We start from the raw sequence: 12,083 nt of genomic DNA, 5'->3' as shown, positions 1-12,083 counted from the left end.
TTATTGCCTTTGTACTTTCTACCCTAGACACACAACTACAGTTTAATTTATGCTCAATATAGGCCTGGTGCTTGAAAGCTATCATCACACTGGTCTGAGCTAGCAAAAAAGTGACAGTAAACATTTAAGGCAAGTTTCACAAAATGTACTAGCATGCAGTGCATACTAGCACAATATGACAAGGTTTTTTTTTTTTTTGGGTTAAAAGTTTGTGGTTTACTTCTGCTCTAAGTAGAGCATGGGTATGGATTATTCTTGGAGAATAAGGATATTGTTTAGTGTCACTTTAACAGACTCTAAGATTACTGGGGAAAATTCATTATCCAGAGATTTTGGTGCAACTGCTCATAAAAAGGTGATTAGTATAAAGATAAACATCTTTATAGCCGATTTCCAGTTTTAATGTCACTTATATAAACATGATTTTGCATTTCCACTACTAGGGGGAGCGCACCTGCTGCCAGAGTGCCGCTTCTGCTGTGATTGGACACAGCAGAAGACGATCAACAGGTGCCGGCAAATGGATGATCCCAGGCACCTGTTGATCGCCGAGGAGAATGAAATAATACAGCTCTGCCTACGTAAACAAGGCAGATGTAAGGGATTTCCGGCAAGACGAATCGCAATTAGAAATGCGCATGCACATAGGAACTCCCGGAGAAGAGTTGTCGGTTGTGCGCATGCGCGCAGAAATGCGCAATCGCACACACGCACGGCAAAGATTGGCGCCAGACGGCCTATTTAAAGTGTCTCTGCCCATGTTAGATGCTGACTGGTCTTCAGCTCCCCCGTGTCCTGCTTGCTCCTGTGTGATTCCTATGTTGCTGACCCGGCTTGTTCCTCACCTGACTCTGATTGCTCTCCTGATTGATACTGGTTCCTGACTTCGGCTCTGCTCCTGACCTTGGCTTTTCTTCTGATTCTGTACCGTGCTGCCCGACTGTTGAAGACCCTGGCTATTCCTATGACACTGCTCCTGTCTCTTACCCTCACTACCTGCCTTGCTCTGGTGCACGCCTGGAAATCTACAAGACCTGCTCTGCTTGTTACTACTGTGCCTGAATCAGAAGATCATCAGTCTTCCAGGGTCATCATCTGCAAAAGCTGCAAAACAACAACTACTGGCGCTCTTGTCCCCCTGGTCCTAGACTCCCTCTGTTGCAACTCCAGTGGGGTCAGGGCTAGTGACACAAGTGAGGCCGACCTTGTCATTTCAGTCTCCCATCAGGTACGTGACAGCAGAGCTGTGTTATGTAGATGACGATCTGCTAGATTTTATTCAAGGAATAAAATCTAGCAGATTGCCTAGTAAAAATAGCACAGTTAACACGCTGGCTATGCATACAATTAACCCGTTGATGACCCTAGATGTTTAACCCCTTCCCAGTGTCATTAATACAGTGACAGTGCATATTTTTAGCACTGATCACTGTATTATTGTAACTGGTTCCCACAAAGCGTCAATTAGTGTCAGACTGTCCACGCAATATCGCAGTCCTGCTATAAGTCACTGATCGCCATCAGTACTAGTTAAAAAAATTGCTGTATATATACTGCCATTTGTAGACGCTTTACTTTTGCACAAACCAATCAATATATACGCTTATTGGGAACATTTACCAAAAATATGTAGCAGAATACATTTTGGTCTAAATTTATGAAGAAACTTGATTTAAAAAAAAAAAAATTATTGGATAGGTTTTATTGCAGAAATTATAAAATATATATATATTTTTTTTTAAATGACAGTGTTTTTTCATTTATAACGCAAACAATAAAAAAACCCAGAGGTGATCAAATACCACTAAAAGAAAGCTCTATTTGTGGGGAAAAAAAATGACAAATTTCGTTGTTGAGTTGCATGACCGCGCGATTGTCAGTTTAAATAATGCAGCGCTGTATTGCAAAAAATGGCCTGATTATGAAGGAGGGTAAATCTTCCACAAGGTCAAGTGGTTATATAGTTCATTTGGACCAAACTGCCCCAAACTATTTCCTACACCAGGGGGTCCCCAAATTTACTAAACAAAGGGCCAGTTAACTGTCCTTCAGACTTTAGGGGCACCAGACTGTGGCCATTGGGAATGAAGAGGGCCTTATGTCAAAGGGGAAAAAATACCATCTTTGGTGTCATTATGAGGATTTGTGCCCCAACGTTGGTGTCAGCAGGAAGAATTGTGTCCCATTGTTGTCAGTGAGGGGAATTATAACCCGTTGTTAGTATAATTGAATAAAATAGTTCAGAAAATGCACGGTCCAACAGGTGCGCACCTAAAACTGCACCCAAGCAGCAGCGCACTGGTGTGAACCCATTCTAAAGCTAGATATCAGGTTTGACAATTATGTATAGATATAAATTGAATTACAATTTCCTAATACAGAGTTACATTAGATGTATAACACTGTAAGGAACAGCATGATGGTTTCGTAGAAGACACTGAGGCCTTATAAAGTTGGGTTCCAAAATTAAATTCCCACAAGTGAAATTAGAGAGACGGAATTTCTATGTTCTAATATTCTCCTCGTGTTCACGGGAGTTTTAACTCACAATCCAAAACAAAGAAAAGAAAAAAAAAACATATGGCAGATTAAAGGCCAAAACCAGCAAAAAGCAATTTAAACTTCTGAGTAGGAAGTTTTCTTTCTTTTGCTTCTCCGTTGTCAAGATGTTCCTTCATTCGCTGTCAATCTGCTGGGTGCCAAGGCAGAATAGAATTTGGCAGCCAAGGCAGAATAGAATTTGGCAGCCAAGGCAGAATAGAAATTGGCAGCCATACATTTTTTGCCCTATTAGGATCATCAACGTGTTTCCTCTGTTTTAGGCAGATTGGGGTTAATTTACTAAAACTGAAGAGTGCAAGATCTGGCACAGCTGTGAATAGAAATCAGTTTCATTTTATTGTCAAAGCTTAAAGCTACTTTCACACTGATCCGCTGCAAAAACGCATAGGCGGTTTCACCGCGCTTTTTGAGCATTTTAAAAAACTGCACCAAAAACCCTTCTCAGAGGCATTTTTGAGGTACTTTTCAGGTGTTTTCCATTTATTTCAATAGGAAGAGGCATTTTTTTTAACTCACCAAACATGCCCCAAAGATGCTACAAGCAGGAGTTTTTACACCGCACTGCAAGTGCAATGCCTCAGTGGAAAACATACATAGATATACATTCACATAAATACGGAAGCATTTCTCTTGAGCTTTTCAGGTGCTTTTTTTTTTAACGCAAAAGCTCCTCCATGTGAAAGTAGCCTAGCTGAACAAGCTGAACTTAGAAGCTGATTGGTTACCATGCACAGCTGCACCAGATTTTGCACTCTTTAGTTTTAGTAAATCAACCCCAGTGTGTTATTACGTAACTCCTCCAAAGAGGTTAATTTATGTGTCTGAAGACAGAGATGGTTATGGACCATATATAGACCCTTTGAGGTGTAGGATACAGGGTGGACCAAATTTTTAATGTTGTACAGTTTTGTTTTTAATGTTTTGGACAATAAATATTTTTATAGAGAGACACAGCTCCAGCATCACATTTATTATGTTTATTCAGTAGATGTGGGAGAATTTATATTCACTGATCAGCCATAAAGTTATGAACACAGCTAAGCTGAATAAGATTATTTGAGACCACTAAGTCCTAACGATTGCCCTCTGGGATTAATAAAGTATTCTGAATCTAAAAATGTATATACACATGCATCAATTATTTTTTTTTTTTTTTTTTTTTCTTTACAGGAAGGTTAAAACTTCTGTTTGGTCAATAAGTTTCCCATGTGCACTTTACTGCAAAGGATGGTTATAAATTGGGTTAGTTGCCATTTTTTGTATACCTTGTTCGCTAATATGGTGTGGTGACACAATGGATGCCTTCAGCTATTATTGTGCTTTTGCTGGGTATCCAATGGGTCCCTCTGCCTTTAAGGAGGAGTGAACTCCCTCCAGGCAAACCTGCCCACAGTAGTGCGCGAACAGCAGCTCCATGTCGGGCGACGTACTGGCACGTCACAACCTTTCTTCCAGGTTTGGGGTGTACGTGACTGGACACAGCACAAGTTTGGCAGCTAATTTCAGCCAATGATTTTGGCTGAAGTCAGCTGATTAGCTGTGTCCAATCATACCCCATTACAAAACACAGAACTCTGTGTACTGGGAACAGCAAACTGGCTGTTTATTCTCCCTGCAAAGCATATAGAAAAGTAAAAGCAGCACTTATTACACATTGCTAGGCACACAGTTATCACTTTGATTGCCCCTAGATGTTAATCTCTTCCCAGACAGTGTCATTAGTATAGTGAGAGTGTACAGTTTAGCAATGATCACTGTATTAGTGTTATCGCTGATCACCACCATTACTAGTATAAAGTCATAGCTGTGTAAATTCCAGTATATATATATATATTTTTTTTTATTTAAACTTAGTTTATTGAAAAATTGCACATACAAATTATACTTGTCAAGCCAATACAATGGCAAAATACTATACAGCAAATAGTGTATACAAAGGGAATTGTCGCAGCTCTGGTGTATCAAAGCCTGTAAATTCAATACATACCACAGCAACAAATAGGTAAATCCATGTGTAAGAACAATCAGAAAAATCAAACAAGAAGAAAAAAAAAAAATTTACATTAAACAAGTAACAAAGAAAAAGAGAAACGAAAAAAAAAAAAAACCCAGAGTAAGCAATCAGACATAAGAATACTGTACACATACTGTACATACTAAGGCGCCCAACACCATAAAAAGTTACGAAAGGAAAAAGAAGGGCAGCACAATGTTAGTAGTTGTCCCAAAAATCATAACAACACTCTGACTTCCAGCCCAAACAGGGGTAGTAGCAAGAACAGTGCGGAGGGTTTGACTTGAAACAGAGGGTAACTAAGGTATGGGGGTCAGAGACCAAATGTAGAAGAGAGTCACCGGTGTCTTGTGTGTCCAGCCAGGGTCCCCAGAGTCTAGAAAACTTCCCTGGACACCCTCTCACCTCATAAGTTAGCTGATAAAGTGGGAGGTTCTGATTAATTAAATGTTTCCACAATCCAATGTACAGGGGGTCAGAACGTAACCAGTATAATGCAACGGTTTTCCTGGTGTAATAAAGCAATATTTGTAAAAATCTTTTAGCTTTAGCAGTCAGTTCAATGTCAAATACCCAGAGAAGACAACACTTAAGACTACAGACATTGTGAGATCAAAATGAACGGAAACAAATGCAGTAATCCCACACCAAAACGTAAAGTCCCCTTGTTCTAACTCACATTTATGGCATGTGGGGGTGTCACGTTTGTGCGTAAGAAACAAACGCTTAGACGTATAATACATTCTTTGTAAGTAGCTCAATTGTATGAGCTTGTCCCTAGCAGAGATTACAGTATTGGGATATGAGCCATACCACCTCCTTCCAGTCATCTGGAGAGAAGTCCGGGATATCATCCAGCCACCTTTCTTGTACTTTAGTTAGCTGAGCGGAAGGTCTGTCCAATAGTAAGGAGTAAGAAGTAGAAATAAGTTGTGTGTTCCAGTTTAGAATTACTTAAACGTACCTCCCGGAGTCCCAGCTGTGCCTCTGTCACGGCGTAATTGTAAGTACCTGAAGTGCAACACCAAGGGGATATGTAGCTCTCTCTGCAATAGCCCAAAGCAGACTATCTTGTAATTCGTAGAAGTGTGGCAAATGGGGATTAAATCATAATGGCTGGTTGGGGGAACAGAGGTGCTTGGCTTCATCTAAAATATTTAAGCAGTGATAGCAAATTCGCAGAGAGGCCTTTAGAGTTACTGCCCCTGTGGTAGTGCAAATGTTCATCTGTAAATAAGATTACCCAAAGTTTCAAATGAGGAGACCACTGCCGCTTCGGCCACAGTGGCTGCGTTGCTCTGTTGGAAAAGCCACCAATGGATATAAACTAATTGGGCAGCATAATATTAGACACACAAATTAGGCAATGCCAGACCCCCCCCCGGAGACAGGAAGCTGCAGAGTCTCCAAGGAAAGTCTGGGTACATTAGGATGCCAAAGGAAGGCAGTGAGTCAATTTCCTGGAAGTAGTGTTTGGAAACATATACCGGCGAACTAGCAAGAATATACAGAAATTTTGGCAGGAACACAATTTTGAATAAGTTAACATGCCCCAACAAGGTGAGAGGTAGCTTTAACCAATGACTAATTTGATTGCGAAAGGAAGAGACGCAGGAGAGGACATTGTTATCAAAATACTTTGCCAATGGAAGCTGGATGTCAATACCCAAATATCTGAATTTGTAGGTAATTTGTAACGTGAAAGACTGGGGTAACTGGAGAGGTGAATCTTCATCAATAGGAAATAAACAAGATTTCAACTATTTGACCTGAAACCCAAAGTAGTGCCCAAACTGCTGGATAAGAGTCAGAGCAGCAGTAACACTATGCAGTGGGTCTGAAATATACAGTAACATATCATCTGCATATGATACTCTTTCCTCCAGAGAGGCATTTTGAATCCCTTTAATCAGAGGGGAAACTCGAAGAAATTCTGCCAGGGATTCAATCGCGAGCACAAACAAAAGGGGCGACAATGTCTAGCGCCTCTCTGAATGAAAAGGGAGCAGATATATAGCCATTGACCCTTATACGTGCTTAGGGGAGCGTGTTTAACATTTTTATCCAAAAAATGAAGGTGTGACCAAACTCAAATTTCTGTAGCAGCTGAAAGAGATATGGCCATTCAATGGAGTCAAAAGCTTTATGGGTGTCCAGGGCCACAAACACCACTAGGAGAATTTGAGATATTGGGAACCTGCAAGTTAATGAATAGCCTCCATAAATTAATATAGGTAGACCTGCCCGGAATAAAGCCAGTTTGATCAGATTTAATCAGATGGGAAACTACAGAGTTCAATCTGGTGGCAAATGTTTTGGGTAGGATCTGTATTAATTAAGGATATAGGTTGGTAGGATTCACAATATTGGGGATCTTTATTAGGTCTGGGGATTAAAACAGTAAGAGCTTCTCTTATAGACTAAGGGAGAGTTTGCTCCTCTAAAATGTACTAATAAAGAGAAAGCAAACGAGGAAGGATGAATTCTTAGTGGGCTAAATACCATTCGATAGGCAGGCCATCTAAACCAGGCGTTTTATGTTTAGCAAGCCGGCTAAAAGTATGCTCCAGCTCATCAGCAGAAATCGGGGTGTCCAGGTAGTTTCTGTCCTCAGGAGTAAGGGAAGAAAGGGTTACAGACTGCAGATAACCCAACAGCTCATCAGGTGTAAATTGAACCTGGGAGGTATAAAGATCAGTGTAAAACTGAAGGAAAGCGGCCTTAATAGATTCAGTAGTTTTCTACATATCACCCACACTATCCACTATTCTAGGGATGATAAATGTTTCATGAATCAGTGTAGCCAGGAAAGCCAGCAATTTCCCATTTTTACCCCCTTGTTCAAAAGCATGTTGTGCTGATTAAAGGAGTTTTTTCTGTGTTTTATCCATAAGAGCTAAAGCATATTCCTGTGCAGCAGGTTTCCAATGTCAGTAGATAAAACAGAGGAGGTATATAGACATCCATTAAGGTATAGTAAGCATCCTGATATTTCAATACCAGGAGGACATAACAACGCTCCAAGAATTCCTCCTCAATCTGCACCGATAAGGCCCTGGTAGTCAGAATGGAGACCCCTCTTGAATATGTGGAAAAGGTAGCATGGAAGGCGTGAGCTATATCAGGGCATTTTAGGAAATTCCTGTATATATACACCATACTTTATAGATGCTATAACTTTCGCATAAGCCACTTAATATACACTTATTGAGATTTTTGTTTTACCAAAAACATGTAGCAGAATACATTTTTGGCCTAAATTTATAAAGAAATTAGATCCTTTTTTTAAAAAATGTTTTATAGCAAAAAGTAGAAAAGGTTTTTGTTTAATTTTTAATTATCTGTATTTTTTTTAATTTTTGGTATTGCAAAAAGTAAAAACCCAGTAGTGATCAAATGCCACCAAAAGACAGCTCTATTTGAGTAAAAAATAATAAAATTTTCATTTGTGTACAGTGTTGCATGACTACGCAATTGCCAGGCAAAGTAGCACAGTGCTGAATAGCAAAAAAATGCTCTGGTCATGAAGGGGGCTAAACCAGTCAGAGCTCAGGTGGTTAATTTTTCCACTGCTATATACTTGGAGGCTCTTAAATATATAGAGTTAGGACCGCAATAGACAAGAAGCCTTGATGTGGGCTCTGCTAACTGTTAGATAATGTCAATTCATTTTTTTTTTTGCAGGTTGCTGGTAAGGATGCTGGGAAATTAACTGCTGATTGATTGTGATGTTCCCATTCCTCATGCCACCCTGCCCTTTATTTTCTTTCCAGTTGACTATTTTCACAGGAAATGAGGGAAATTCTCTATAAAATGGACGTCATTTAATACTGTGGTTCTCATTTCTTTGCTACTCTATCCAAAACAAAAAAAAAACATTTCTGCTAGCTGTATTTTAATGAACTACCGCTGACAGATGGCCGCATGCGTATATATGACTGTTGTAGGCATGATATATACAGTTCTATGTTCTCCATGGAAGTCTTGTGCAATCAGGAAAACATTATCTTCACACTACGCTGTCATCAATCTTGTATGTTATTTTGGCTCTTGACCTTGCCTACCAGGTGCAGCTTTCTGCCAGCATCTCATAAAACAAGACTACAGTAGGCCTCAGAGGTATTTGTGCAAAGGCAGAACAACCACAATAATAAAGTAGAAATATACACAAACAGCAGCTCAAACACACAGTACAGAAAGTTATTTGATATACTAGACGAATTTAAATGCTATTATACACACTTGCAATATAATGCAAAGAATTAACTAAAGATTCCAAAAACAAATAAAAGGTAACAATCCTTCTCACAATAAAAATAAAATAGCAAAATATAAAAATTACCTAATGATTCTTTAAATACTCTGCACCTTATAATTTAGGTGTAACTAAGGGCACACTCTAAAATAGAGTCTGTCAGTAACATTAAAAACAGAATTTTTTAGTTTTCTGAGCCTCATTATACAGGTTTATTACCTGTTAATGCTGCCAGTATATCTCTTATATTTCCACTTTGTGTAATAGGGTGACAATAATGTGTTCTGCAGTGAAATTACACAATGCCATACATCGGTGATGTCGGAGGGGTTTTACTAAAGAGAACCTGACACTAAAAAAAAAAGGGGACAAATTGGACCTATAAGAAAAAAAAAATAAAGTTTAAAAAGCGGGAAAAAAAGTGTAAATATATGCACATATGAATATACGATACATGTTACATATTGCTGTGCATGGCGGAGTGAGACTAATAAGTCTAAAGTACCAAAGTTTGTCACTGTATCACAGCCGCATACAATTTTAAGTTTTTCACGTGCTGGATATTTACTCAGCGCAACCTCATCTTTTATATTTTACCAAATACTGTATGTACTATATTGTGTTTGTGTGCCCTAAAATTAACACTAGTGTATTTTTTTACTGAAAATCTTTGTTTCATAAACTGTGCTAATATCATATGACATAAAAAACTGGAGCTACCGCTATTTTATTCTCCAGGCCTCTTCTTTCAGAAAATATGTTTGAGGGTGTTAACTAATCTTCATGCCTAAAATGATTTTATAAACATATGCAAGAAATACAAAAACAGCTCTGGCAACGAAAGGGTTAAGTAAAAAAAAAACAACTTAAACCTCAACTGCAGCTAACAACTTAAAGCTGTTACAGTAAATGTTTTTGTTTTTCTTTTGGAGAGAAGGTTTAAGCCGTATGAATCAAGCGTTACTGTTTTTGGCATCTACTGCCAGTGTAATACTGCATGGTTTTTCCCAACCCTGTAACAGCCATTTTTGCAGGACAGCTTGTCCTCCTACAGAAAGTGGAAAAATACACCACAAGAAGTCTTTAACCTTCGAGTTATACCGCCTACAGAATGATTGGAGATTGGCTTGCCAAAAAGTGTAGGCCATGCCAAATAACCCCCCCCCCACACACACACACACACGCACACACACACGCACACACACACACACACGCACACACACACACACACGCACACACACACACACACACACACACACACACACACACTACTAGCACTCCTGTGTTAGTAGCAAGGAGTTAGTACCAAGAGCATGATTATCAACACAGAGATGGGATCCGTGTCCCTCAAGGGACTCCAAGAAAAAGATTTCATGATGAATACAAAAATCCTATTTTCGTCATACCCTTTCCTATTGCTTTACACAAACAGTTGTCCAATCAGTTGAACTCCACAGTGCACTCTTTTATATGGTCGGGCAACAGATTCCATATAAGTTTGTAAACTTTAACTAACCCAAAGACTGCCGGAGGTATTAGTCTACCTACATTTTTACACTACTATTATGCAACCCATCTGGCAAGAATATTTGAATGGAACTGTAATGCGAGCAATAAGGACTGGGTCAATCTAGAGGGCCTTCATTCTGTCACACCTCTACAGTTTTTGCCATGGGTGCTCTGGGAAGTTTGCCCACCAAATCTTAAAACACATCCCTTGATAGGGACAACACTGATTAGTTTCATGGACACGGTATGAAATACAAAGAAACTAAATCTCTCTTCTTCCCTTGGGCCCGGAACTCCACTAACACGCAACCCCAAATTTTCTTTAGAGCTAACGGATGAAACACTACCACAAAGGGAGGACCTCGTCCCTCTAGTTGTCTCTCACTGTAATACACAAGGCAGACAAATCATATGAACAACTGCAGGAAGAGAAGCCTGCACAGCATTTCTCCCATTGGCAATACTTACAACTCCATAGTTATATCCATTCCTCTATTAGGCATAGACATTTCTTTAGAGCACTGACTTATTTTGAAACCATGTGCCTTAAGGGCACAAACAGAGAAGACAACCTCCCTGATGTATAATTGACTACAATCCTCTACATCAGATGCAACCACTAGTCATCGTAAGGTGTGGGAATCGGCCTTTAAGATGACTTTCACTAATGAGCAATGCCTTAATGCATGCATCTTAGCCCATAAATGCTCTATTGGAACTAATGTAGACATCATACAAGCTTTTGACTAGATTGCATACATGGTACCCAACTGTCTTTGACCTATGTTGGTGTTGCAGCCAAAACAAGGGTACTATGTTGCATATTTGGTGGGAATGCCCCCTTTTGGGGAACTTCTGGAAAGCAGTTTTTGACTTGGTATACCATATCAAGGAGACCAAAACGGAAACTCTCCCCCGAATGCTGTTTATTACAGTGGGGCAAAAAAGTATTTAGTCAGCCACCAATTGTGCAAGTTCTCCCACTTACAAAGATGAGAGAGGCCTGTAATTGGCATCATAGGTAGACCTCAACTATGAGAGACAAAATGAGAAAACAAATCCAGACAATCACATTGGCTGATTTGGAAAGAATTTATTTGCAAATTATGGTGGAAAATAAGTATTTGGTCACCTACAAACAAGCAAGATTTCTGGCTCTCACAGACCTGTACCTTCTTCTTTAAGAGGCTCCTCTGTCTTGGACTCATTACCTGTATCAATGGCACCTGTTTGAACTTGTTATCAGTATAAAAGACACCTGTCCACAACCTCAAACAGTCTCACTCCAAACTCCACTATGGTAAAGACCACAGAGCTGTCGAAGGACACCAGAAACAAAATTGTAGACCTGCACCAGGCTGTGAAGACTGAATCTGCAATAGGCAAGCAGCTTGGGGTGAACAAATCAACTGTGGGAGCAATAATTAGAAAATGGAAGACATACAAGACCACTGATAATCTCCCTCGATCTGGGGTTCCACGCAAGATCTCACCCCGTGGGGTCAAAATGATCACAAGACCCGTGAGCAAAAATCCCAGGACCACATGGGGGGACCTAGTGAATGACCTGCAGAGAGCTGGGACCAACGTAACAAAGGCTACCATCAGTAACACACGACGCCACCAGGGACTCAGATCCTGCAGTGCCAGACGTGTCCCCCTGCTTAAGCCAGTACATGTCCGGGCCCATCTGAAGTTTGCTAGAGAGCATTTGGATGATCCAGAAGAGGATTGGGAGAATGT

The 12,083-nt window shown here is 39.9% G+C and overlaps 1 protein-coding gene across 1 annotated transcript in view; it reads right to left on the bottom strand.

Annotated features, from left to right (window-relative positions):
- LIG1 (DNA ligase 1) overlaps positions 1-12,083 on the bottom strand; it is a 136,243-nt gene that overhangs the window by 54,434 nt on the left and 69,726 nt on the right. The gene's annotated exons all lie outside the window — the stretch shown is intronic.

The sequence above is a fragment of the Staurois parvus genome, unplaced genomic scaffold (assembly GCF_062004578.1).
Source record: "Staurois parvus isolate SC_StPar_1 unplaced genomic scaffold, SC_StPar_1.0 ptg000207l, whole genome shotgun sequence".
NCBI classification, from domain to species: Eukaryota; Metazoa; Chordata; class Amphibia; order Anura; family Ranidae; genus Staurois; species Staurois parvus.
Note: the sequence above shows the minus strand (reverse complement) of the source record. Positions and strands in the feature narration are given on the sequence as shown.